Raw genomic sequence first — 25,322 nt, forward strand, 5'->3', positions numbered from 1 at the left:
CAACAGAGGGCGTACTTTTTTATGCGTAAAACTGCCGTGTTCTTGATGCATCCTGTTCATATGCATTGCAACCGTTAACTGACTTAAATTGTGTTCCAGATGAATTTTGTTTGTTCCGTTCTTCTTTCAACTCAAACATATTCTGAATCCACACCGCTCCCCATTAATGGTTGTCATCCTACGGACTGGCCCGAGTCATCGACCATGCCTTGACCCGAGGTGCCGAGCTACGGACTTGACCAGAGCCGTCAACCCGCGGCCTTGTGACCACTACCGTGAATGCTCTTTGGAATTCTTGTGGTGAGTTTTATTTTAGAAACAAAAAGAGACCTGTATATGAAGAAATATGATTCCTCAGGTGGTATTTTAACACCCCCCGCATGCAAAATATACAGTGCTTGATTTCCTATCAAAATATGTATTCAAAGTTTGCATTAAACTCGTTCTCAAATGCTATACTTTTCATTTCGAAAATTTCAATAAAAACTGATTGTGTATGTCTTTGAAATGTCAGTATGAAATGGTGTACATAATAGATTTTGATAATTTTAACGATGGATTTTGTAATTTGTCCGGCGGTAACCGCGCGGCCATTGTTACCGTATTGTATCTAGTTCGATCCTGGCAAATGTTAGCCAGGTTGTAGGCCCTTCAGTTTTCTCTGGTGCAAGGGGAATACCCAGCTTATTACTCAGTGTTTGAAATCCGACCAAATCATGCACACACTGTTGATGAGATGTTGAAATGATTAGAAAATCATCCAGAATATGGACTATTCCAGAATAAATGGTTAACACTTTATATCTAGTTTAGATGGCACACATCCTGGGCCCACTTTCTTCAAAATTAGTATTGTGTCCTCCGTTGACGCATACTTGACTGTTGCGTTGCAATCTGGTATTCCATCGTTTACGGAACCATGTTTAGGATGAGACAAATGATGAATTATTCAAAATGAACCAGGCTGGCTTTTAGGAACTAAACCAATCGAGCTAACGCAAAAATTATCAAGTGGCAAGTCTTGGAACGGCCCTGCGAGCCTACCTTGTCTAAGCTCTAACCCTAGTTTTTCAGAAACCACTTTTGGATTTTGAAGAGCAGATTTTTAAATTCGTTGATGTCCTAAATTTTGATTGCCTGTAAAACCTAAAAACCAATTGTAAAACCATGAATTAAGAATTTGTACTTAATGCCATCATAGCCTTGTAACATGGTTTGAAGCACATCTTTATTTACTGGTGTTATTGGTTTGTCCTGGGATAAATGAGGTCTGTCCCCTTCCTGTTCTGCTTTTAGGCTGTGTATAGGCCTCCTCTTAACAGGAACAATCAAGTCACAGAACAAATTTAAATGGGCGATCTGACTCTGTTATTATGTTTATCCACAAATGAGTTCTGGTAGCAGGGCTTTGCTTTGTGGGGTTAATTCAATGCTTTCTTTCCCCTTTAGAGCCCTGGCACGAATACAGCTCAATAATTCAAATGTTTCCTTTCGTTATTTGAATCCTTTCAGCAAAGTGAGGACCACTGACTGATGAGGGAATTGCTCTACTGAGATGAGGATGAGCCTGCCTCAAGACATTGTCAGGGCTCCGACAGCCTCATCAAACAGAAACCCGAGGAACCGGAAGCAGGGAGGAGGACAGACAGATGAACGGATGACCTGCTTGCTGGGCTACCCATTACTGATTCTTGAGGTTAGTTTTTAGTTACATGTACCTAAAGAATAAGCAGAAACAAGTAATCAAAAAGGAGTGATCTGGCGCTCTTCTATGTTCTCCCACAAATAATGAGTGCTGGTAGTGGGGCACTGCCTTGTGGGGTTAATTCGAACATTTCTTTCCCCCCTCCCACCTCTTGCTCTACCTTTCAGATATTTCTTAATAATGATAACCCAGTCAAAACCTAGAAAACTCAGAGTCGTTGTGAAGAATTATTTGATATTTTATAAGGAGGATTTAAACGTACATACAGACTGGACATTTGTCACAAAATGTCTCTCCCTGTGTATACATTACCCTAATCACATCATAAATTTGAAGCCATTTTGAAAACTGATATTCTCGTTTGACAACAATGTAAAATGGCTTAATAATGTAACTGGAAGTGCCTATTAGAAACTGATTTTGTCCTAAGCACCTTTTTCCTAGCAGTGAAAAAAAAGAGATAAAATACTAGCTCATCTTTTACCTTTATATGCAACATCCATAAACTTATGTGATTGGCCCATTAGAACCCTCCGATGCAAACATGCATACTCAGCCATGCTGTTACTCGGGTCAAAATCAGTCAGGTGACCGTTTTTTGACCCGATGGAATTCTATGCATAGAACTACATTATTGACAAGTTTTGACTGCTTAAGTAACTGGTCATGAGAATGACTTGACCAACTGTGACCCGTAGAACAGTTGTTGATAATGAATATTTGCTGACTGTTATTGACTTGTTAAAGTACTGTCGTAGTCAGTAAGTTGCTGGTATTGACTGTTTGAAACATGATCCCTGTCAAAACAGCTGTTTGTGCTAAATTGCTGTTGACTGTTTTTGACTTGACAGTCCTTCTGATTTGAAAATCACAGGCGTGTGGAAAAAGGCACACCTGGACTTTTCTAGGTGTGTGATTTTCTAGGTGTGTGACTTTTTAGGTGTGTGATCTGTGGTCCAGGGAAATTCAGGCATGCAATTGTTCACACTTCGCGGGAAGCTTTTAGGTGTGCGATGGTGTGGGGGTGTGATCGCACGCCTCAAATCAGAAGGACTGACTTGACAAAGTGCTGTCCACAGTTGGTGTTTGGTATTGACTGAAACATGATCCCTGTCAAAAAATCCCCCACCCCTCCAAAAAAGACCCCCTACCTATTACCCTGTTTTCAAATGCCATGTAATTGGAAGCAGAACTTTTTGGGTGGGGGCCTATTGGTATTGTCAGCAATTAGTAAGTGGCTGGTATTATCAAACAGCTGTGGCTACTGTGTGGCTGTTGATTGTTGTATTGACCTGATAAAGTATTGTCTGCAAGTGGCTGGTATTGTCAAACAGCTGTGGCTACTGTGGGGCTGTTGATTATTGTATCGACCAGATAAAGTATTGTCTGCAAGTTGCTGGCATTGTCAAACAGCTGTGGCTACTGTGTGGCTGTTGATTGTTGTATTGACCTTATAAAGTATTGTCTGCAAGTGGCAGGCATTGTCAAACAGCTGTGGCTACTGTGTGGCTGTTGATTGTTGCATTGACCTTATAAAGTTTTGTCTGCAAGTGGCAGGCATTGTCAAACAGCTGTGGCTACTGAGTGGCTGTTGATTGTTGTATTGACCTTATAAAGTATTGTCTGCAAGTGGCTGGCATTGTCAAACAGCCTTGGCTACTGTGTGGCTGTTGATTGTTGTATTGACCTGAGTAATGTTATAGAGTGCAGCGCTACTAACTGGCGGCTCCTCATCATGCTCTCCACCAATGTACTGATTTCCTCTTTCTTAGCGGTGTTTCCAGTCATGTCTTCATGTCAAGTTGAACTTTAGCGCAAACTGATTAATATGGTGAGCCAGAATATATGTAACATCTGGTTTGGGAGCATTTTAAGGGAGTTTTTCCTTTCTTTCCTGTGCATTTGGGGCTCTAGCAGTTTTTCTGCGCACCAAGACGTCAGGTATCTTTTGTGACTAGTAGATCACACCTTCTGCTGGTAACAATTGGATGTTCCTCCAGCACCAGTGCAGCACTTGATATGCTAATGAACCAATGTTGTCTCCCATTTAATTCAACAATGCCACTGCATCTGCCAATGGACTCCTCAAGGGCTCCTGCTTCATCCCAGCGAGGCAGATATTCGCCAATACACCGTTGGGCCTCCTTCAATAATGGACTCGATCTTTGCCGTCCATGTCCTCTTGCTGCTGAAATCTGCAGTGATATTGGACCCAGAACATGTCCAATCTATCCACCAGCCAAAAACCTGTTGTTTTTGGCGCACTCGTTGTGGATGCAAGGCTGGGATACGTAGGCGCCGATCGACTTACTTCAACTTTGACATACCCATTGTAATTGGAAATCGCACATCAAGTCAAGACGGACCCCATCACCCTGATTACTTCAATCAAAATTCACCAGCCCGGTATGTAAATGCACACAAAACTTGGTTTATCCACATCAGTCTGTGACTGTCATACTAAAGCTTCAACATAGCGTCAACACATCGTCAACACATCCAAAATGCATTAAAAGTGACAAAAGCAGTATGTAACCCATACAGTATGGAAAGAAACAAGATTTTGGCTTAAAATCAATAGGTTAAACGTCTGAAAATTGCAATTTTCAGTTCAAGAAAATTGGCTCTCCGTGCCGCTCCGAGATCGGCTGCCATGTTGCCTCAGTGGCAGCACGAACCATTCCATTATGCTAAAGGGTGAGAGCATCGTTCAATAAACCTCAGTCCCTCAGTCTCTCACAGATCAGAGTGCATCCTTCTGCATCAAGGCGCCCTCTGTTGTAATGTCATAACCTACACACCCCTACTTGAAATGGTATAATCAAAGCTTTGTGCAAAGTCAAGATGGCGGAGAACGGCCGCGCAAGTTAAAGGTCATTTTTTTGCGTGAAAATACTATATTTTTAACAACTAAATGGAAACTCAATCCACTGGAAATTCTGTTTTATTCTATGCTTTGCCATTCTATACCTTTTTTGGTCAATTCAGAATGTGTTTTGGATGTGTTGACAGTGTGTTGACGCTTCTGTCATGTGTTGACGCTGTGTTGACGCTGTGTTGACGCTTTTTAGTGCGACCTGTCTGTGAGATCTAAACCCACCGGTTGGTACACTGATTGTTCCAAGCTAAGCACAGATGAAGACAGCTTGAGCACAGGTGGCATGCATCCTCACTCGAGATTGACCGCCAACTACATCACCAACAATGCCAGCATGTGATCTCGCTGATCCGTAAGGCCAAAAGAACCCATTACTCAGAAATAGTTTCCAAGTGTTCCGGTGATCAAAAACAACTGTTTCCTGCCACCAACAAGCTTCTCCATAGGAATAAGGAATCTTCTTTACCTAAGTACAATTCTGACAAGTCACTGGCTGACCATTTCAGCGTTTTTTTCACGTCCAAGATTTCTTTGATTCGTGATGCACTACCTCCCCTTGTGTCAGATACAGATACTTCTACCCCCACGTACCCGCCAACACAAACTACACTGACCAGTCTCCGTTTCGCCTCTCAAGATGAGATTCGCACTGTCATCTTCAAATCCCCAGCAAAATCATGTGGCTTGGACCCTATACCATATCGTCAGAACCATAATGTAGAAACATTACTTGTTCATCTATCCGCGACCACATCCTACGACAGATGGATGTTGGCGAAGTAATGGCGCTTGTGCTTCTCGATCTGTCATCAGCATTTGACACCATAGATCACGCCATCCTGATCAGTCGCTTGCACTCTTTGGGAGTGCACGATGCAGCCTTGCAGTGGTTTCACTCATACCTTGCAGACCGGCAACAGTCTGTTAACTTCAATGGAGTATTATCTGCCCTACCTCCCTTGACTGTGGTGTTCCTCAGGGATCTGTTGGCGGTCCCATGTTATTCACCATCTACATTTTACCACTCGGCCAGATCATCCAGAAACACAATCTATATCACTGGATCCAGAGGTTCCTCCACGCCAGTCCGGCATTTGATAGAACGACAGGTGGTCTCTGGCTTACTGCTCTCTGGCAGTTGCAGTACCCGAACCATATCTCTTTGAACCAGCCTCAGCTGAGAAAAATTACCAGGGTCAGTGGCCTCTTCATCCCCAGAACACACGTCTTGCGAGTGAGTGGAAGGGGGGTGAGCACTATCGACATCTATGTCAGGAACATCTTGAACAGAAGTACCCAAATTCATAGATGGGTGTAAAGAAATTCCCACCTGCGATCTCGGGGGCGCCCAATCATGGCCGGAAATCCCCTAAAGAAGACGGCGCTGCCTTGTGTTTCCTTTTCTTACTTGGGTGACTTGAATCACTTGACTGTAAAAACTCCGACAATATACTCGGAATTCCGGAGCATTGATCAAAGAATGACGTTGACTGCCCATTCCGCACGGGTGGAAGCTGGAAGTTCGGAGCGCGATGAACTCACAGACGGGGCCGGTGATGATTGAATCCTTTTACAGCTCCGTGACTGGTCGTCCCCGAGGGTTGCTGGAGCCAGCAGACTGGGGGAAGAGGCAAAGAAACTCCAGTGGAACCTCAGGAGATCGCCGCCGGGTTGCTAGGTAACGCCAATGGTCCGGAGACCGGCAGTGTGATCGAGTGAATAGTGGTCCCTTTTTGGGTCTTACCCTTGGGACCACTGGTGGCCTTTGATGCGGCCTTTTTAACTGTGGGACTCTTACGGCTTGTCACCTGGGGAACTGCGGTTTGTACGGGGAGTTTTATCCCCGGTGCCATTACGGTGTTCCATTATGTAGGAGGTAAGTCTGATGACGGCCAAAACGTGTAACACTGGGTGACCGTTACATACTACGGCAATGTTCCTGCGTGGGACTCACTGCTATCTTGTATTTTGTACTATCGCACAACCAAGATAAATGCAGTTGGGAACGGCCGAGGGGAAAGGGATGACCGCTGGTTGATATACCCCACCAACTTTCTCTTTACACGCCAGGCAAGATGGCCGAGGGAAGGGAACGGCCAGTGGCGATTACCCACAAAGGTCTCACCGCTATCTCGTTGATTGCCGCACTACCAAGATAGCCTAGGACGGCCGAGGGGCAGGGAACGACCTCTGTCGATATACCCAACAAAACGTCCACTTCTAGCTTACTAGCTCCCCGAGCTAGCCGAGACGGTCAGGGGGGAAAGGAACGACCTCTGTCAATATACCCCAACTGTACGCGACTCGCTAGGCAGTAGCTCACTACGGCAGCTGATGACATACAGCTGTATCAATCCTTCAATCCATCTCAACCCAATGCTGTGTCTGCCCTGGAGAATCTTGAGGCTTGCATTGATGAGATCAAGACATGGATGATGACAAACAGTCTCAAATTGAATGACAACAAGTCTGAATTTATCCTGTATGGCTCAAAACAACAACTCGCCAAGTTCAATATCACCAGCATTAGGACTGGAGATTGCCACATCCACCCTTCCAGTAAGTGTCGCAACCTAGGTGTCACTTTCGACCCCCACATGTCCCACATTGATCAGATATCAGCACTGTCAAAATCAGTCAGATTTCATCTCCGTAATCTTGGCTTCATTCGGAAGTATCTAAATCGTACGGCCACTGAGCAACTCGTCCATGCATTTATAACTTCGCGCTTAGATTTTTGTAATTCCCTCATGTATAACCTGCCACAACACCAAATCAACAAACTTCAACGCCTCCAAAATGCCACTGCTCGCCTCATCACCTTATCCAGACGCACCACTCATATCACCCCCGTCTTAAAGTCCCTTCACTGGCTCCCCATCGCCGATCGCATTGCCTTCAAGATCCTCCATCTCGCTTTCAAGTCACTACAAGGAACTTCACCGGACTATATAACAGACATTATCTCGAAATATCAGCCATCAAGTAGACTTCGTTCGGCCGGAGCGCTACAGCTTACTGTTTCCCGCACCAATCACTCTTGGGGAGACCGGTCTTTCTCAAGCGCCGCTCCCAAACTCTGGAACAATCTACCCCTTGAAATTCGCCAGTCACCATCATTGTCTGTATTTAAATCTTCTGTGAAAACTCATATGTTTACCTCACGTTTTTGTGTTTTAAATAAGTTGATGTTTATTACTGCGTATTTTATGCAATATATCATGCATTGCGCAGTGTTGAAAATGTTCCAAACATGTGCGCTTATTGCTTGAAATGTTTTTCGAATTTTGATGCAGCCGATACGCATTATGCAATTGGATGCTCAGTATGTTGATGCATGCGGCTGGTCTGTAGGAAATGATGTCATTTTACAAGACCTATTGGGGAATGTACAAATGGGTGACAACCTTCTCACATGCTGCCAATTTCCAAACGTTTGTCAAGTGACACATTTCTGGAAATTTCTGTGAAACCGCCCTTCCCCCATGCATTCTAATTTGTAATTGGTTGCAATTGGGGGATCCACGAATGAGTGACAACCTTGCATGATGTCAATTTCCAAACGTGTCAAGAGGCACATTTGTGGACATTTCTGTTTATCTGCCCCCCCCCCCCATGTGTTCTAATCCCCCCCCCCAAAAAAAAATATGTCAAGCGACACATTTTTGGAAATTTCTGTAAATCCCCCCATGTGCTCTAATTTGTACTTGGTTTGCATTCGGGGGATTTACAAATGAGTGACAACCTTGTCGCATGCTATCAGTTTCCAAACATGTGTCAAGTGACACATTTTTGGAAATTTCTGTGAATCCTCCTACTCCTCTATGTGTTCTAATTTGTACTTAATTCACAAATGGTTGACAACCTTCTGGCATGCTGTCAATTTGCAGAAAACAAAATAAGATCCTTTCCAAAGATGTGTCAAGTGACACCTTTTTGGAAATTTCTGTGAATCTGCCACCTCCCGAATGCGTTCCAATTTGTACTTAGTTTGCAATTGGGGAATCCTCGAATGGTTGACAACTTTCTGCCATGCTCTCAATTTGAAGAAAACAAAAGAAGATCATTTCCAAAGATTTGTCATGTGACACAGTTTTGGAAATTTTTGTTACAATTTGGGAAGCCACAAATGAATGACAACCTTCTCACATACCTTCTTGCGTGTCAAGTGACACATTTTAGAAAATGTCTGTGAATTGGCTCCTTCCCCATGCTTCTAATTTGTACTTGGTTTGCAATTTGGGAATCCATGAATGGGTCCAAACCTTGCATGCTGTTAATTTCCATAGATGTTCATAGGAGTTATTAAGGAAAATTCTGTGAATCTGGCCCCCTTCCCCATTGTGTCAATGGAAATTTCTGTAAATATCCCCCATATGTTCTAATTTTTGTATTTAGTTTGTTATCCACGAATGGTTGACAACTTTCTGACATGATGTAAATTTGAAGAAAAGAAAAGATCATTTCCAAAGATGTGTCATGTGACACATTTTTGGAAATTTCTGTAAATCCCCCCTCCCCATGCACTCTAATTGCACTTGGTTTGCAACTTGGGAATGCACAAATGGGTGACAACCTTTTCGCATTCCATCAATTTCCAAACATGTGTCAAGTGATACAGTGATATGTGTAAATACAGTTAGAGATCAGCAGTAGAGTTCGCAGCTAGCAGTAGACCAACACCCATCAAAGAACCGTACCCAGAAGGAACAAAATCTGCCCTATTTATACCCTATTGGCCCAGCGCGAAAATCAAAAGTACGCGCTAGTAAATAGGCCACGCCCATTTTGTAAAAATCACAGTATACTGAATTCACATAGCTATAGTTTCCCCTCAATTTCTCCAAAATTATACAGCAAAATATCACACAAAAAGGCTTAAATTAATCTTCAAGACATTCCTTACAGTAAATCTGTTGTAAACATGTGAATAAATTACACAGAATCCCCCAAATGCTCACTTTTACAAGTAGTGAATGAATGTAAACAAACCTTAAAGGGAAAATACAACATTTGCAAACATCAAAAAATAAAACTACCAAATCATTTTGAAATACCTTGCTGGACTGTTAGTGAATGACAGTGTAAAGTATCCTGTAAAATCATGGCACCTGGTATACTGTCATTTTCAAGAAAAGTGGTATTCTTGTATCAATTTCCAACGCTGGTCGGCCGACCAGCGTTGGAAACAACTGGTTTTTTTCCAAATACTGGCCCCAATTGACCATCGCACTTGTTTGCAACCGATTACAAACCCTTGAACGGGTACGAGCCAGCTAGACTGGTTCCCTGACCTTACAATTCCCCAATGTATGTAAACTGCTCTGTTTCTTCTTATATGGAGTCAGGGAACCAGACTACAGGAAAATGATTGTTTATCTTGGTTTTTATAGCATTTTTGAACCCAAAACCTCAAAAGGTCAGTGTAACTATATTTGCTATATATTTCCAAACCCCCCAATTCCATTCATTTCTGAAAATTACAGCAAAAGCAAATGATGTATATTCCCTTTAAGTTCATTGAAGAAAATTCAGTGATGTCACAGATATGAATAATCATGAGACAGTCACTGACTTACCCAACCTTGTTCCCATGGGTACGAGATCTTGCTGCGCCATGTTGCTTCCCATCATGCCTTGCGCAATCTCAACCCCTGGAATTGTGTAATTTAAATTTATCAAAATATGGCACATTATACGGTAATTAGGCAGAAGTTTATCCGTTTGACGTGCCGACGCCATCTTTAAAATGTTAAAAATTGTGATTTTAAAGAATCCATCCTTTCAAACATAAGGTTTGGACATTGCGTTATTTAACAAAGATTTGTATTAAATGTATCAATCTTCGAAATGCATGCGCAGTACGCTCTGAAAAGCCAGTTAGCATCATTTATGTGTACATCACGGCCAGGGGTTAGTGAAGGAATGCGCATGCGCCCATGGAGTCGAGGCTGTGACTTACCAGACGAAATCTGACAGAAAAGTCATCAAAACTTGCCAAACTTTCAAAGTTGATTCAAATTAGACAACTTCACATCTAAAGAAGCTACATAATTATTTAGTAAAACGTTCTAATAATATAAATTACTTTTTAGAAGTCTCAGTTTGCTAGAAATAATTTTAGAACTTTCAGCCAATCAGAAACATTTTAAGCGCTGCTCAAATGGCAGCCATGTTGGATTTTACCATCACGCTATTTATAGCACAGCTGACATGTGTGAACAAACACGTGAGTGTACACACAGAATTTCGGCAGGAAAATACTCAAAACTACCTAGAAATAATACCTGAAAAGACAACAGGAATTTTCTAGACAAAAATGCCAGATCTCTAGGAGGATATATGTAAGATTTAGAGTAATAAAACTTACGTAAAAAGTGGGATTTGGGGGCATTTTCGTCACAGTATGATCCAGAAACCTAGTGTGAACTTGTGCCATGTTACGAAGATGTTCTAAATTTTGTTACGTCATCAAGTATCAAGTTACAAGCAATTTCAGGGCAAATTCTGACAAAATAGTTTGCGCTGTATCTTTTGAACTACATAGAGTATCGTGTTCGTTTTTTCGTGAGGTTGTAGACTATGCCGTGAGAAACATTTCTTGTTCCAGACACAAAACCGCTTGACCTTCACTTCCGCTGTTACCGGAAGTGCAATAAAAACCGAATACAAGTCAAAAGTGGAAGCATTTTACTACACACATATTATGAAAGTGAGGAATACCAGACACAAAAAAAGTGTGATGACGTCATCATCCGAAAGGGCGCCCCCTAGCGGCACATCAAATAGAGTTTTCTTTCTTTAATTTTTACCCCTCAGCCGAGAGGCTCGAGGGGTATTGTCATCGCCTAGGGCGTCCGTCCGTCCGGATGTATGTATGTCCGTCCGTCCGTCCGTCCGTCCGGGCAGCTTAGTTTCCGGATGATAACTTGAGTTAGAAATGTTGTTTGGGGTTGTAACTTCGGTAGGGGGTTGCCCTTGGGAGTAGGCAAGTTGGGATTGGTTTTGAGGTCAAAAGGTCAAAGGTCAAGGTCACCGTGGTGAGTTAAATGTAAATGGTTTCCGGATGATAACTTGAGTTAGAAATGAGATTTTGGTGTCTAACTTTGGTAGAGGGTTGCCCTTGGGAGTAGGCAAGTTGGGATTGGTTTTGGGGTCAAAAGGTCAAAGGTCAAGGTCAGCATGGTGAGATAAAGGTAAATGGTTTCCGGATGATAACGAGTTAGAAATGAGATTTTGGTGTCTAACTTTGATAGGGGGTTGCCCTTGGGAGTAGGCAAGTTGGGATTGGTTTTGGGGTCAAAAGGTCAAAGGTCAAGGTCACCGTGGTGAGTTAAATGTAAATGGTTTCAGGATGATAACTTGAGTTAGAAATGAGATTTTGGTGTCTAACTTTGGTAGAGGGTTGCCCTTGGGAGTAGGCAAGTTGGGATTGGTTTTGGGGTCAAAAGGTCAAAGGTCAAGGTCACCATTGTGAGTTAAAGGTAAATGGTTTCCGGATGATAACTTGAGTTAGAAATGCGATTTTGGTGTCTAACTTTGGAAGAGGGTTCCCCTTGGGAGAAGGCAAGTTGGGATTGGTTTTGGGGTCAAAAGGTCAAAGGTCAAGGTCAGCATGGTGAGATAAAGGTAAATGGTTTCCGGATGATAACTTGAGTTAGAAATGAGATTTTGGTGTCTAACTTTGATAGGGGGTTGCCCTTGGGAGTAGGCAAGTTGGGATTGGTTTTGGGGTCAAAAGGTCAAAGGTCAAGGTCACCGTGGTGAGTTAAATGTAAATGGTTTCCGGATGATAACTTGAGTTAGAAATGCGATTTTGGTGTCTAACTTTGGTAGAGGGTTGCCCTTGGGAGTAGGCAAGTTGGGATTGGTTTTGGGGTCAAAAGGTCAAAGGTCAAGGTCACCATTGTGAGTTAAAGGTAAATGGTTTCCGGATGATAACTTGAGTTAGAAATGCGATTTTGGTGTCTAACTTTGGAAGAGGGTTCCCCTTGGGAGAAGGCAAGTTGGGATTGGTTTTGGGGTCAAAAGGTCAAAGTTCAAGGTCAGCATGGTGAGTTAAAGGTAAATGGTTTCCGGATGATAACTTGAGTTAGAAATGAGATTTTGGTGTCTGACTGAGGTAGGGGTTTGCCCTTGGGTACAGGCAAGTTGGGATTGGTTTTGGGGTCAAAAGGTCAAAGGTCAAGGTCACCGTGGTGAGTTCAATGTAAATGGTTCCGAATGATAACTTGAGTTAGAAATGAAATGTTGGTGTCTAACTTCGGTAGGGGGTTTCCATGTTGGGACTGGTTCTGGGGTCAAAGGCCAAAGGTCAAGGTCACCACGTTGAGTTAAAGGTTAATGGTTTCCGGATGATAACTTGACTCTGGCTGAGGGGTTTCAACAGCAACGCTGTTATTTTAGAATTTGAAAAGGATCATATTTTAAATTTAATTCTATCATTTGATCCCTGTCATATCTTCGTAGTCCAAGTAATGATACCCATTACAATGTTCACATTTGGATAACTCTAATGCTGTGATGTCATCAAACCGGAAGTTAGGTGTTATTAATACAAACAATTATATTTCCCATATTTTCATACATTATTTTCACTTCACAATGAAAATGTATCCTCTCCGAACTTTATCAGTATTCACATCAGAAATAACTTTTTTGCGCACATAGAATGTTTACTGAAATTTATCACACTATTAAAGATACATTTTTTAACATAATCGTTGATTGTACTGGAAGTGAATTAATTTCGTGAACCTTTGTTCTACATAGACATATATTCCTAACTTAACTGGGCAGTGTATAACAGTTCAGTTTGTTCTTGGTTTTCAATTGGAGCATCCACAAATGGGTGAAACCGGCTGAATGAGAATCATGTCCCAAATGCTGATTTGGGGAATGTGTCATGAGAGGGCGCAATTCAAAATATGACTCGGCAACTTTGGCATTTGAGATTCAGAATATTGTGGTTATGTTTGTTCAGTTTTCTCGAAATATAGAGCATTCATAGAGCCAAAACTTCATCAGGTTAGTTATTAAGCATCCTTGTTTAGATTTTGAGCACTAGTTTGCTGGTTGAAATGAAATTTAAAAAAATCACAAATTACACGTTTTAATTGCCAAACACGCTTTCAAGAACACGCTTCAAGAAACAGCTGTCATATTGCAACTCGTTGTAACTTATTTTCAACTGTTGCTGTAGCTTCCACTGTAGAAACATGATGTAAAAAACAGAATTCAATGTATTGCCTTCAAGAGAGAACTGCACAAAGATAGAAAATGTTTCATTTCCTTATGATTAACTGTTATTCCTGTTTTGTTATTTTTGCTCAAACAGCTGATTGAAATCAACCAGTCTGAGTTAGTTCTCTTAGTTGGGGAGTTATTTGGGTGGTAACGAAGCAGTGGACCAGGCAATCAATCGAGCACACCATTGAGACATGGATCAACCTCCACTGATTGACGGAGTCCCAGCTAACACATCACGTTGCCACAACGTTGTGCAAAGTTGTGAAAATGTTGTCATTTGGTAACGTGTCACGATGACATTCAAGCAACCTTGACACAACGTTTGACTGTATAATTGTTGGTTGTAAAAATGTTGTATATCGGTAATTTGTACAACGTTGTACGAAAGTCATCATATGACATTGTATTGACGTTGTATGGTGGTCGTTTCACAATCGTTGTAATAAAGTAATAAATATGACGTTGTGGTTACGTTGAATGTAGGTGTTTTCATGACGTTGTTTTTAAGTTGTCAATGTTACGTTGTCAGAACGTTGTAATTTAGAATGTTTACAACGTTGCTGTGAGGTTATAATCATGACGTTGAGTTAACGTTCCATCTACGTTATTTTATAACGTTTTTTTCAGTTGTGAAAATTACATTGACACGACGTTGTAGTTTGGTATTTCAAAACGTTGCTGTGATGTAATAATCATGACGTTGTAAGATTGTATGTGGGTACTTTCACAACGTTGTTGGTATGTTGTCAATCTCACGTTGTCATGACGTTGTAGATAAAAATTTACACCACGTTGCTGTGTTCATGACGTTATGATGACGTTGCATAAAAGTCTCATCATAATGTCGTTGTTAAGTTGTAAATATCATGTTGTCGTGACATTGCATTTTGGTATTTTCACAGCGTTGCTGCTATGTTGTGAACCTCACGTTGCTGTTACGTTTTATAAAGGTGTTTTGACACTGAATTTAAGTTGTAATTATGCTGTGGGTTATGATCCATGCTGTTGTGGTATTGACAAAAACATTGTGATTACGATTTACTGAATGTGAAGTGAACATAATGTTTTAATCAATGATGTTTTATTTGATAATAATTAACATTTGGGTGCCGCCTTGCATTAATAATGTAACTCATGAAATTTCGAACATCATCATGTTTGTTTTGTCGTTGTAGGAATATAATGTTTCCATGTGTTTTTCTAATGGTCCAAGATGGATGAGATCGTGGTCAAAGCGCGACTGTTTCCCGCTCATATTCATTGTTGTATACTCAATGTATATATTTATTGCACACACCAACGTAACTTGAAATATGATTCCTGTTCTCAAAGAAAATATTACCATGGCGCATGCGCGTCAGCAGAAATTCCACGTCCAGACCGCGTGATAGCTTATTTGAATCGCTCTGCTCAGTCGAGTCAGCGATCTAGCAGCAGCAGCTCACTAGTATAACGGTCGCCGACTCGCCGTCCAGTTGATGTGAATTAGCCATGATCACCAAGCAAGTTATTTTCACTACAGCATTTCTTAGAAGGTAGGAATGACATTTTCTGTATCTTGGCTTCATTCTTGTGTCGAACACATTGTCTACAAATCTGAAGAAATTGGATCAAATTAAAGTAAAACAACTTTTCGAACAAAGTCGCTGTAAAAAAATGAAGATTTTCCTATGCCTATCATCTTGTTTTTTTTTTTATAAATGTTGAAAAAGTTCTTCAGACTCGATCAGAATAAATGTAGATTAATTAAGAGTGAAAATATGTGCCTCAATTGAGATTGGAGGCTCGTCAATGCGAACAGTTTTGGAGGATCATACACTGAAAGAAACGTTCAAGTCATCTGGTTTTCAATTTAATAATAAAATCTTGGTAATATTCCAAGGAAATAATATACATGTGGATCAGATTTACTCGAATTCATGTGAGACATGTTAGACCTTTTAAACAACACTTTAGGTTGGAAAGTTATTTGTTCGATAGTTATATTTTTAGATAAAACAGATATTGTTTGAGCAAATGGCAAAATGTTGGAAGTGTATACATTATATCGAGAAGACTTTTGATTTGTGTACTATAGTATAGGCTTATGTTTGTATTTTTTTCAAATTGATGAATTAATCAAACTGTAACAATATTGTATTGAGATACCCATGATACCCGAGCCAACAACCGTGAAATTGTTACCTGGGGTATCTCTTAATTTATAGATCTGAGTTGATTTTCTCTCAACTAAAACTAGCGCAAATTTGAGCATAAACAGTCCGTTATAAAATTCCCGCTCAAAGACACAGTGTACGGTTGTAATACTAATAGCAACGCGCATTAGCATTTCAGTCGCAAGGGTCAGGCCTAAAGTTCACGTACCAGGACTGTACACGTATAAACGGTCATCTGGCTTTCGTTGGCTTGTACATAACAAGTGTATACAGTTTCAATCCGGGCTTTCGGGCTGTATAGCTCCCAGGGTTTGGCGTGATTTAAGGGAGTTTGACCAAAGTGTGTGGAGTAGGGTTCAGGGCCAGGTCAGCACTGTTACAAGATCAATGAAAAATACGCGAACTATAATTTTATAAAAGCCTTTTCTAAAAAGGGTCATTTGTAGCCTACTTTTTTTCGTGAAAATAAGACATTATGTGGGTTGAAGAGCACGGGGACATCATATTTACACTTTATTCAAACTTGATTAGTTTTATATATTTCTCAACCTTAAAAAACATCGTTACTTTCTCCAGGTAGGCAGTACATACGTGAGTGCACTGGCTGCAGGATGTGGCAAGTTTAAACTTTTAACTTCAGCAGTCTTCGAGGGAGGAAGTTTCTAATTATTTTGAAAACCACCCCGTACATCTCTTCAATGTTGTTGCTGTAAGTAATTCAACATACACTGACCTTCTATACATGTATAGACTTCTGAAACGAGCACCATAGACCTAATGCAATGCCGACCACCAAGACCATAAACTTGCGAAAGAACCAACATTTTGATCGTTACGTACATACATTTGAACATGAAGTTGTTTAGATTACATACAAATGCTTAAAACAGGCTGGCGCTTTAACTCTCAACCAGGGTTTTTGGTTACCCTTTAAATTTGAGAAATATCCTTGACTTCGAGGGTCAGCTTGAAACAAGAGGCCGGCTCATTTATTTTATCCCTGTCTCTCGTGGGTTAAAGATTGTACATGTAGAAACACAGGCACAGCTCTGTTTGAAGTAGCCTACATGTATTGAGAAGACAGACATTATCTGGATATACATGTAGTTTTAAATTTCACATCTGGTGAGCCAGCGTGACACGCAGAGAGTGTTTTAAGCCTAAGGCAGCAAACATGAAATAGTTCATAATGTTTAAATAATTGATACATTGTTTTTTGTTTTCCTTATTTTCTTGTCAGATTCGTGTCTTTGGAGAAGTGCCATATTGACAACCTTGCTGAACAAGGAATCCACTTACTTCTACATCTGGATAGTCTTCTATGAAAGGTTCCATTAAATGAATGTTACTCTAAAACATAGATTGGGCAATTAGCCAATGTGCATGGAGGTATTCAAAGAAAATCATGTTGAAATGTCAATATTTTAAAATGCAGGTTTTTTGCAAGTTCCCTGCATACAAATATATCTTCACCAACAAACGCTATTCAAGTATCCCTTTCAAGTGTTATTCTTTTTCATAGACTCTGTAGCTACAAAAAAACCAAAACAATTCCTTTGAGTTTTCTTTTGAAGATGTTCCATGGGAGAGAACGAAAATGAAGGATTTAGATAGAGGACAGATTTAAAAAGCATGTGATTCAGTAGATTAAAAGTTGTCGGATCTATTTTATTTGTTCGATGTGGAAGTCGCCTTCCTATACTATATTTCTCATCACGGACAGTGGAAAATACTAATGTTCAAATACTATTTGAAACCATACTTTTGCTTGAATGTACGTTACGTATAGCACTGTGTATTTTTCATGAATTGATCCAATACATGAATAGGTATTCTCTAGTGTGGGTAACATTGTGATATGGAGCCCCTTTAAAGGTGATGTATAAAACCGGTTAGTGGCTAGGTCGACGATAATAGCCCTTGCATTCCGGCTCTGGCTATATTATTGGTGACCAGACCCTTTATCTTCTAATTGCTCAGTAACAACGTTATTGTCTTGTTAAAAGGTCGGTTCATACTCTATGAAGTTACGGCAATTCACTTTGTGAAGTTACGGCAATCATTAACGCCAGCGCTAAAAAATTGGGGGAAAAAAGAGTGAACCACATTTTACTCTGGGCAATTTTGAGTCAAATGGTTTCGATGTCAACATATCAAAATTTGCTTTCACTTGAAGTATGAACCGATCGTTAGAGCTCAGCCCGGTCACTAAGGCGTGAATTCCTTATTGTGGATTTAAGTAAAAGACTTTAATTGTATACCATTCACGAAATGGACACTGTAGTAATATGTGCATATTGATCTGTCCAAATAATTGCAGTGAGTATTAATTACACTTACCGTTTTAGTGATTGCATTTTAGTAATGTTTTTTCATGCTGTTGTTTCTGAACACTGTTTGTAATAAAATTAGAGAAACATGAATTACATGTATGTTTAATTATTTTGTTATCGTTTTCAGAAACATTTCTCCATAAATGCCCAGTAGGTTGCAGTAAGGTGGCCACCATGTTGCAGCAACATGTCCATTAAGTTGTAGTAACGTGTCCGAAAAGTTGCAGCAACGTGCCTTTAAAGTTGCAGAAACGTCCCATTTAGCTGCAACAACGTGCCCACAAAGTTGCAGCAATGTCCTCATAAAGTTGCAGTAACGTCCCCATAAAGTTGCAGAAACGTGCCCATAAAGTTGCTTAAACGTGTCCAATACGTTGCTTTAACGTGTACAATAAGTTGCATCAACGTGTCCAGTAAGTTGCAGTGACGTCCCCAATTAGGTTGCAGTAACGTGCTAATCAAGTGGTAATCATGTCGCCAAAAGGTTGTAGAAACGTGCGTAGAAGTTGCTGTTATGTGTCAATTTGGTCGCAAATAACGTGGCGTCAAGGTGGTAATCATGTGCAATCACGACCAAAAAAAGTTGTGATGTATGTTGCTTTTACGTTGTGGAAACGTCATTGTAACGTTGCGTGATAACGTTGTAGCAACGCGCACGCGAGTCGACATTTTTACGTTGCCGCAACGTCATTTTCCTCACGTTGCGGCAACGAAAACCTGACCTTCTGGCAACGTTGTCACAACGTGAATGTGTTAGCTGGGGTAGTGCTGACTAAGATTGACACCATTGATGATAAAGTAAGTAGCAAGTTTATGTTCTGCATGGGCTTGACCTTGGTTTGATTCCTCTTTTGTTCCATGGTCACGTCAGTTCCACATGCATAGCGCGCACACACACAAAGGTTCTGTAATGTGTTAGTTCTGTATTCGTGAACTCCAATGATGCCGGTGACGTCACACAACATGGCGCTGTCCACATACAGAAAAAAAACATCGATGTTTCGTCCCAAATAATGTCAAAATTAGACACTTTAGAAATACCTTTTATTATCATAAATGACAGGCAATGACGGGATATGATGTTTTATTTAGGAAATAAATGAGAAAGGGTTATAATTTATATGCCAAGGTGTGTTTTAGGGGAATTTTCGCCAACATTTTTGCAATGCGGGATGAATTTATTCGCGTATCGAAGACTTTTAAAAGCCCTTCAGAAAAGCGAAACGCAGTTTTTCAGAAGAAATCTTTATGTTGATACCATTATTCAGTTATGAAAATAGCCAAATCATACTTTTTCTTGGTCGGGTCGACATTCTAAAATAAAATATAGACGTTGAAAGTCAGCCTACAATTCCAAAGCTTCGCTGAGAATTCGGGCTGCTGCATCGCTGGTTCATGATCTAGTATCCCACTAATACATGCAAACTGGCGCGCGGGTACCAACTGGCCTAGCGCCGGGTGTGTTGTGTACACAAAAGCGTCGTACAACGTGTACGTACACATGTACATGTGTACGTAAAACCATTGCATTTTACGGACAATCGCAAGACATTGAATAAAATTTAAAAATACATAAAATGCAAAACAGATTACATAGAAATAAAGAACCATCTGTCTTTAGATGAAAACACTCACTTTGGACAAAATAAACACACAATCGGAAATTCACAAATGTTTAGTGTTGTACAGTGAGTGAGTGAGTGAGTGTTGTACAGCATATTAAAGCAGCACAATCCTAAACCAAGCATGAATTTGCCATCAGTATGAGACACTCTATCCTCTTAATATTCTGGGGGAAGTTGCTGACAATTAATTGGATCTATAGCTTAAACAAAACAATAACAAATAGGTTTTTGTTTGGCAATAAACACATTCTTTATTTCACAACCAATCCATATCATGTAAAAAAAACAGTTTCATTTACAGAAGTGAAACTTCACAACAGCCATATTTTACAAGTAAATAAAGTGCACATGTAATGCAGGCATGAACTCAACCAGTGAAATCAGGTTTGGCAAGTGATAAAACTATGAAAAGTCTGAAAAATTAAATAGGGTAGTTGCAGTTGATTCAAGAAAGTGATTCAAAAATTCAACTTTATGAAAGGGCAAATGGATTTAAGCATACCCTCACACCTGAAGACAGTAAAGGCTTTTTTTTATATTTATTTATTATTAATATTTTGTTGGAGAATGGAGCTTGCAGTTCAACTGCACTATTTCATGAGTGGTGGTGATGGCAATTTCAGGTTTCAAATTTTCGCTTCATTAAAATTTCACATACGTACGTGTACACGTACCTGGATGACCTGCACCAGATTTACAAAGCACATCACTTCACAATTTGATGCAAACACAGTCCACTGTGAAGTTCTTTTCCAGTGTGAATGCATCATACATCGTCAATTTGGTTAAATATTTTAGAAAAGTTTTCACAAGTACAATCGACGACTCTTTGTTGACTTTTCGATGACTATTTACTGTTCTTTGAATAAATACATAACATGAAAATACATGTACATGTACATGTAGTCACCTTTTGTCCTTTGAATACACTACGACGTGTCGCACTTACAGCATATTTTGTGAAATGAATCACAGGATGCGTCATCCTAGGGATACAACGATGCATCGTAGGTTACAATAAGTGTCGTGAAATCAGGTACAGATTGTCACCGTTACTACGAACGACACTCTGGCATCCGTGTGTGCACTGTACGCGCGCGTGTTTACAGAACCGGGATATTTTGGGTTTTACGAACTGACATCCGCCACAGTGCGGCACTTTTAGAGCGCACCCCGTACATTTTTGTTTTCACGAACTGACACCCAAGCATGATGCGGCAATACATCTATCCGTGTACTTGTGCGATTATACATGTACAAATTTTTCATTTATAAGCAATTTAATTGGTAAAATTAAGATCAGTGTCAGTTCGTGAAACCGAAAATGCATGGGTGCACTCTAAAAGTGTCGCACTGTGGGGGATGTCAGTTATCTCCTAAATTCCCAAACTATCTCACTGGGCCGATGACCACCAGTGATTGTATGCTCTCTCATTGGTTGTATCTGTCAGTGCACAAACCATCGGCGCTGTTGTCTTATTGGCTCATTCTGGTTTGTACACGAACCATCGGTACCGATGGTTCGTGTACATTCAATTAAATGTCACTTCTATCGAGAGCGTCCGAGTAATGGCACAGACATACATGTAAACATGTACTTGTACATACATGTACATGTACATGATGTATGTACATGCACGTGTATTGCCATGATCAATTTCTAAGTAAAATAATATCAAGATGCTCACCGATGAAAGTTGTCAAATTTTCTGAAGGTATCCTTCGTCAGGGCAGGGTACGTCATCTGCGTGTCATGGTGGAATGCCGTACACTCCGCATAAGAAGAAATGTAGGCCAACCTCCTCCACAGCGTCCGAGAGACAACCAATAGGTCTAGATGGCAAATTAAAGTACACATTCAAGTTCTTGTACAGTTACGTGACTTTTGTGTTTTTACACAACAAGAACAAGAGCATGCATTACATGGGTTTGGAGTAAACTCGGTACCCAACAACCACAAGACTGTTAACGACTTGGTCCCTAACTGACGGGGTCTGACCGTCTGAGACAGCATGGCCAACTCAGTTCCAGGTCAACTTGGTCCCAGGTACAAATGTATAAAGTCGGTCCAATGTCAACTAAGTCTCAAGTCATTTTAGTCCCAGGTCAAAATTGAAATTAATGGAAAAAATACTCTACAATTATATGACTGAGGGCGAAAAAGAAAAGCCTAATGACGGCCCTGGCAATGTAACCTACATGTAGGGCCTACATGTCAAATCCTTTGTTTACGCATTTAGAACATACAGTACACAGTTTCCTTGAGAAGTTTTCAAGAACATTAATTAAATGAGCAATGTCAGGCTCCTGCCTACAAAGAATGACCTCCATTCCTCCATCATCATGTTCCTGCATGATGCATGCCAGCAAATCCTGACCACGCTGACTATACATGAAATGTCAAAATCATATTGAAATTGGAGGATTCAGGACTGTTAGGATTAAGGAATGCATTGTGATTATTTATTACGAATACGATTTTCTGGGTAATTGCAACTAGCAAGGCACACTGGGCAGAAATATTTCTTAGATGAAAGTCTTCTACATACACGAGTCGTTGCGTCGTCCAAAAGTGCGTGCTGTGGGATAGCTCAAGGCGCCTAGCTACGACTGTTTCATGTACGACATTACTGTAATGACTTCCTGTCATGGCGCGGCGTACGTACACAAAATCCTTGTGTCGCAGGCTAAAAACAAGGAGAAACTACAAAAACTACATCTTCTGAGCGGAGTAAATACATAATCTGTAGGCTTACCTTTGAGATTTCCATCTGAATCTCCGAAATCATGCCAAAAAATGGCCACGAAGGTCCCCACTCGTCACGCCATGACACTGCAAGTACACTTCGTACGTCGCGACTTGACGAATTCCTGTGTTATTCACCCTCAGTATTGGCTAAAATCTCACGAAAGCATGTCGACCCAAACCTTTCGTCCATATCAATGTGAACCTAGATAACCCATTTATTGATAGATTGACCAAGTATGCGTCACAAAACTGCATTTTACTTTAAAAATGATGATTTCTGGAAGTGGAAATGACGGCACGGAAACGCTTAATCGTACCAGGTCACAAGTCACACGCTGCATAAAAAACACACATTATCAGAATTTGTGCACGCTAGATGGCAACTGTCGACCGTACATAGCTTCATTGATGGTTTGTAGAGCCTTATTTGGTAATCTGTTGCATATTCATTTTAATAAACCAATCAATCTTTATATCTTTCGCGGGGTATTTAAATCCACCAACGAAACAAAGGGATCGCTGCGCGTACTGTTTATTTACATCGCGCTAGATTGTCACGTGGTATTACCACTAACTCCATCTCGCCAACAGAGGGCGTACTTTTTTATGCATGAAACTGCCGTGTTCTTGATGGATCCTGTTCATATGCATTGCAACCGTTAACTGACTTAAATTGTGTTCCAGATGAATTTTGTTGGTTCCGTTCTTCTTTTAACTCAAACATGTTCTGAATCCACACCGCCCCCATTTGGATCTTTTTCTCACTCTTCAACAGCGAACAACTTTATTTACCGTGTGGAACGTCATCCCACCTCATGAATGGACTCCACCGTGACTACGCTTCTTGAGAGGTTGATATTAGCAGTGTTTTCAGCAGACTCTAAGGCCTGGATCTCCATTGGATTGAGCACTTGAACACTTGAACACTTGACCCGAGTTGACGACCCCAAGGCCTTGACCCAATGGTGCGGACCCACGGAATTGGCCTGAGTCTTTGGCCCACGGCCATGCTCCTAGTAAGTGGCGGTTGACGGGTGTCGTCACACGGACTGGCCCGAGTCATCGACCATGCCGTGACCCGAGGTGCCAAGCTACGGACTTGACCAGAGCCGTCGACCCGCGGCCTTGTGCAACTTGAACACTTGAACACTTGACCCGAGTTGATGTCCCCAAGGCCTTGACCCAATGGTGCGGACCCACGGAATTGGCCTGAGTCTTTAGCCAACGGCAATGATCCGAGTAAGTGGCGGCCCATGGCCTTGCGCCGGGGTGTCGTCCTATGGACTGGCCCGAGTCATCGACCATGCCGTGACCCGAGGTGCCAAGCTACAGACTTGACCAGAGCCGTCAACCCGCGGCCTTGTGCAACTTGAACACTTGAACACTTGACCCGAGTTGATGACCCCAAGGCCTTGACCCAATGGTGCGGACCGACGGAATTGGCCCGAGTCTTTAGCCAACGGCCATGCTCCGAGTAAGTGGCGGCCCACGGAATTGGCCCGAGTCGGCGGCCCACGGCAAACTCCCGAGGTGCCGGCCCCCGGAACGGGCCCGAGTCGTCCATCGGCTCACGGCCTTTCGCCGGGGTGTCGTCCCACGGACTTGCTCGAGTCGTCGGCCCACGGCCTTGCGCCGGGGTGTCGTCCTACGGACTGGCCCGAGTCATCGACCATGCCTTGACCCAAGGTGCTGAGCTACGAATTTGACCAGAGCCGTCAACCTGCGGCCTTGTGACCACTACCGTGAATGCTCTTTGGAATTCTTGTGGTGAGTTTTATTTTAGAAACAAAAAGAGACCTGTATATGAAGAAATATGATTCCTCAGGTGGTATTTTAACACCCCCCCCCCCATGCAAAATATACAGTGCTTGATTTCCTATCAAAATATGTATTCAAAGTTTGCTTTGCACTCGTTCGCAAATGCTATACTTTTCATTTCGAAAATTTCAGTAAAAACTGATTGTGTATGTCTTTGAAATGTCAGTATGAAATGGTGTACATAATAGATTTTGATAATTTTAACGATGGCTTTTTGTAATTTGTGCGGCGGTAACCGCGCGGCCATTGCTACGTATTGTATCTAGTTCGATCCTGGCAAATGTTAGCCGGGTTGTAGGCCCTTCAGTTTTCTCTGGTGCAAGGGGAATACCCAGCTTATTACTCAGTGTTTGAAATCCGACCAAATCCTGCACACCTTGTTGATTAGATGTTGAAATGATTAGGAAATCATCCAGAATATGGACTATTCCAGAATAAATGGTTAACACTTTATATATATTGCGTCATCGGTTGACGCATACTTGACTGTTGCGTTGCAATCTGGTATTCCATCGTTTACGGAACCATGTTTAGGATGAGACAAATGATGAATTATTCAAAATGAACCAGGCTGTTTTTTAGGAACTAAACCAATCGAGCTAACGCACAAATTATCAAGTGGCAAGTCTTGGAACGGCCCTGCGAGCCTACCTTGTCTAAGTTCTAACCCTAGTTTTTCAGAAACCACTTTTGGATTTTGAAGAGCAGATTTTAAATTTGTTGATGTCCTAAATTTTTGATTGCCTGTAAAACCTAAAAACCAATTGTAAAACCGTGAATTGAGAATTTGTACTTATTGCCATCATAGC

At 41.2% G+C, this 25,322-nt stretch overlaps 2 long non-coding RNA genes across 2 annotated transcripts; both read left to right on the forward strand.

Moving 5' to 3' along the window:
• The first annotated feature begins 1,647 nt into the window (after positions 1 to 1,647).
• LOC119732869 lies at positions 1,648 to 14,042 on the forward strand. The gene is made up of 2 exons (XR_005271613.1): positions 1,648 to 1,696; positions 13,921 to 14,042. It is a non-coding gene; the product is annotated as an uncharacterized LOC119732869 (long non-coding RNA).
• Positions 14,043 to 14,547: 505 nt separating this feature from the next.
• Positions 14,548 to 18,405, forward strand: LOC119732871. The gene is made up of 3 exons (XR_005271615.1): positions 14,548 to 15,367; positions 16,565 to 16,697; positions 17,229 to 18,405. It is a non-coding gene; the product is annotated as an uncharacterized LOC119732871 (long non-coding RNA).
• Positions 18,406 to 25,322: the final 6,917 nt, after the last annotated feature.

Source organism: Patiria miniata, unplaced genomic scaffold (genome assembly GCF_015706575.1).
Source record: "Patiria miniata isolate m_02_andy unplaced genomic scaffold, ASM1570657v1 HiC_scaffold_25, whole genome shotgun sequence".
Classification (NCBI taxonomy): domain Eukaryota; kingdom Metazoa; phylum Echinodermata; class Asteroidea; order Valvatida; family Asterinidae; genus Patiria; species Patiria miniata.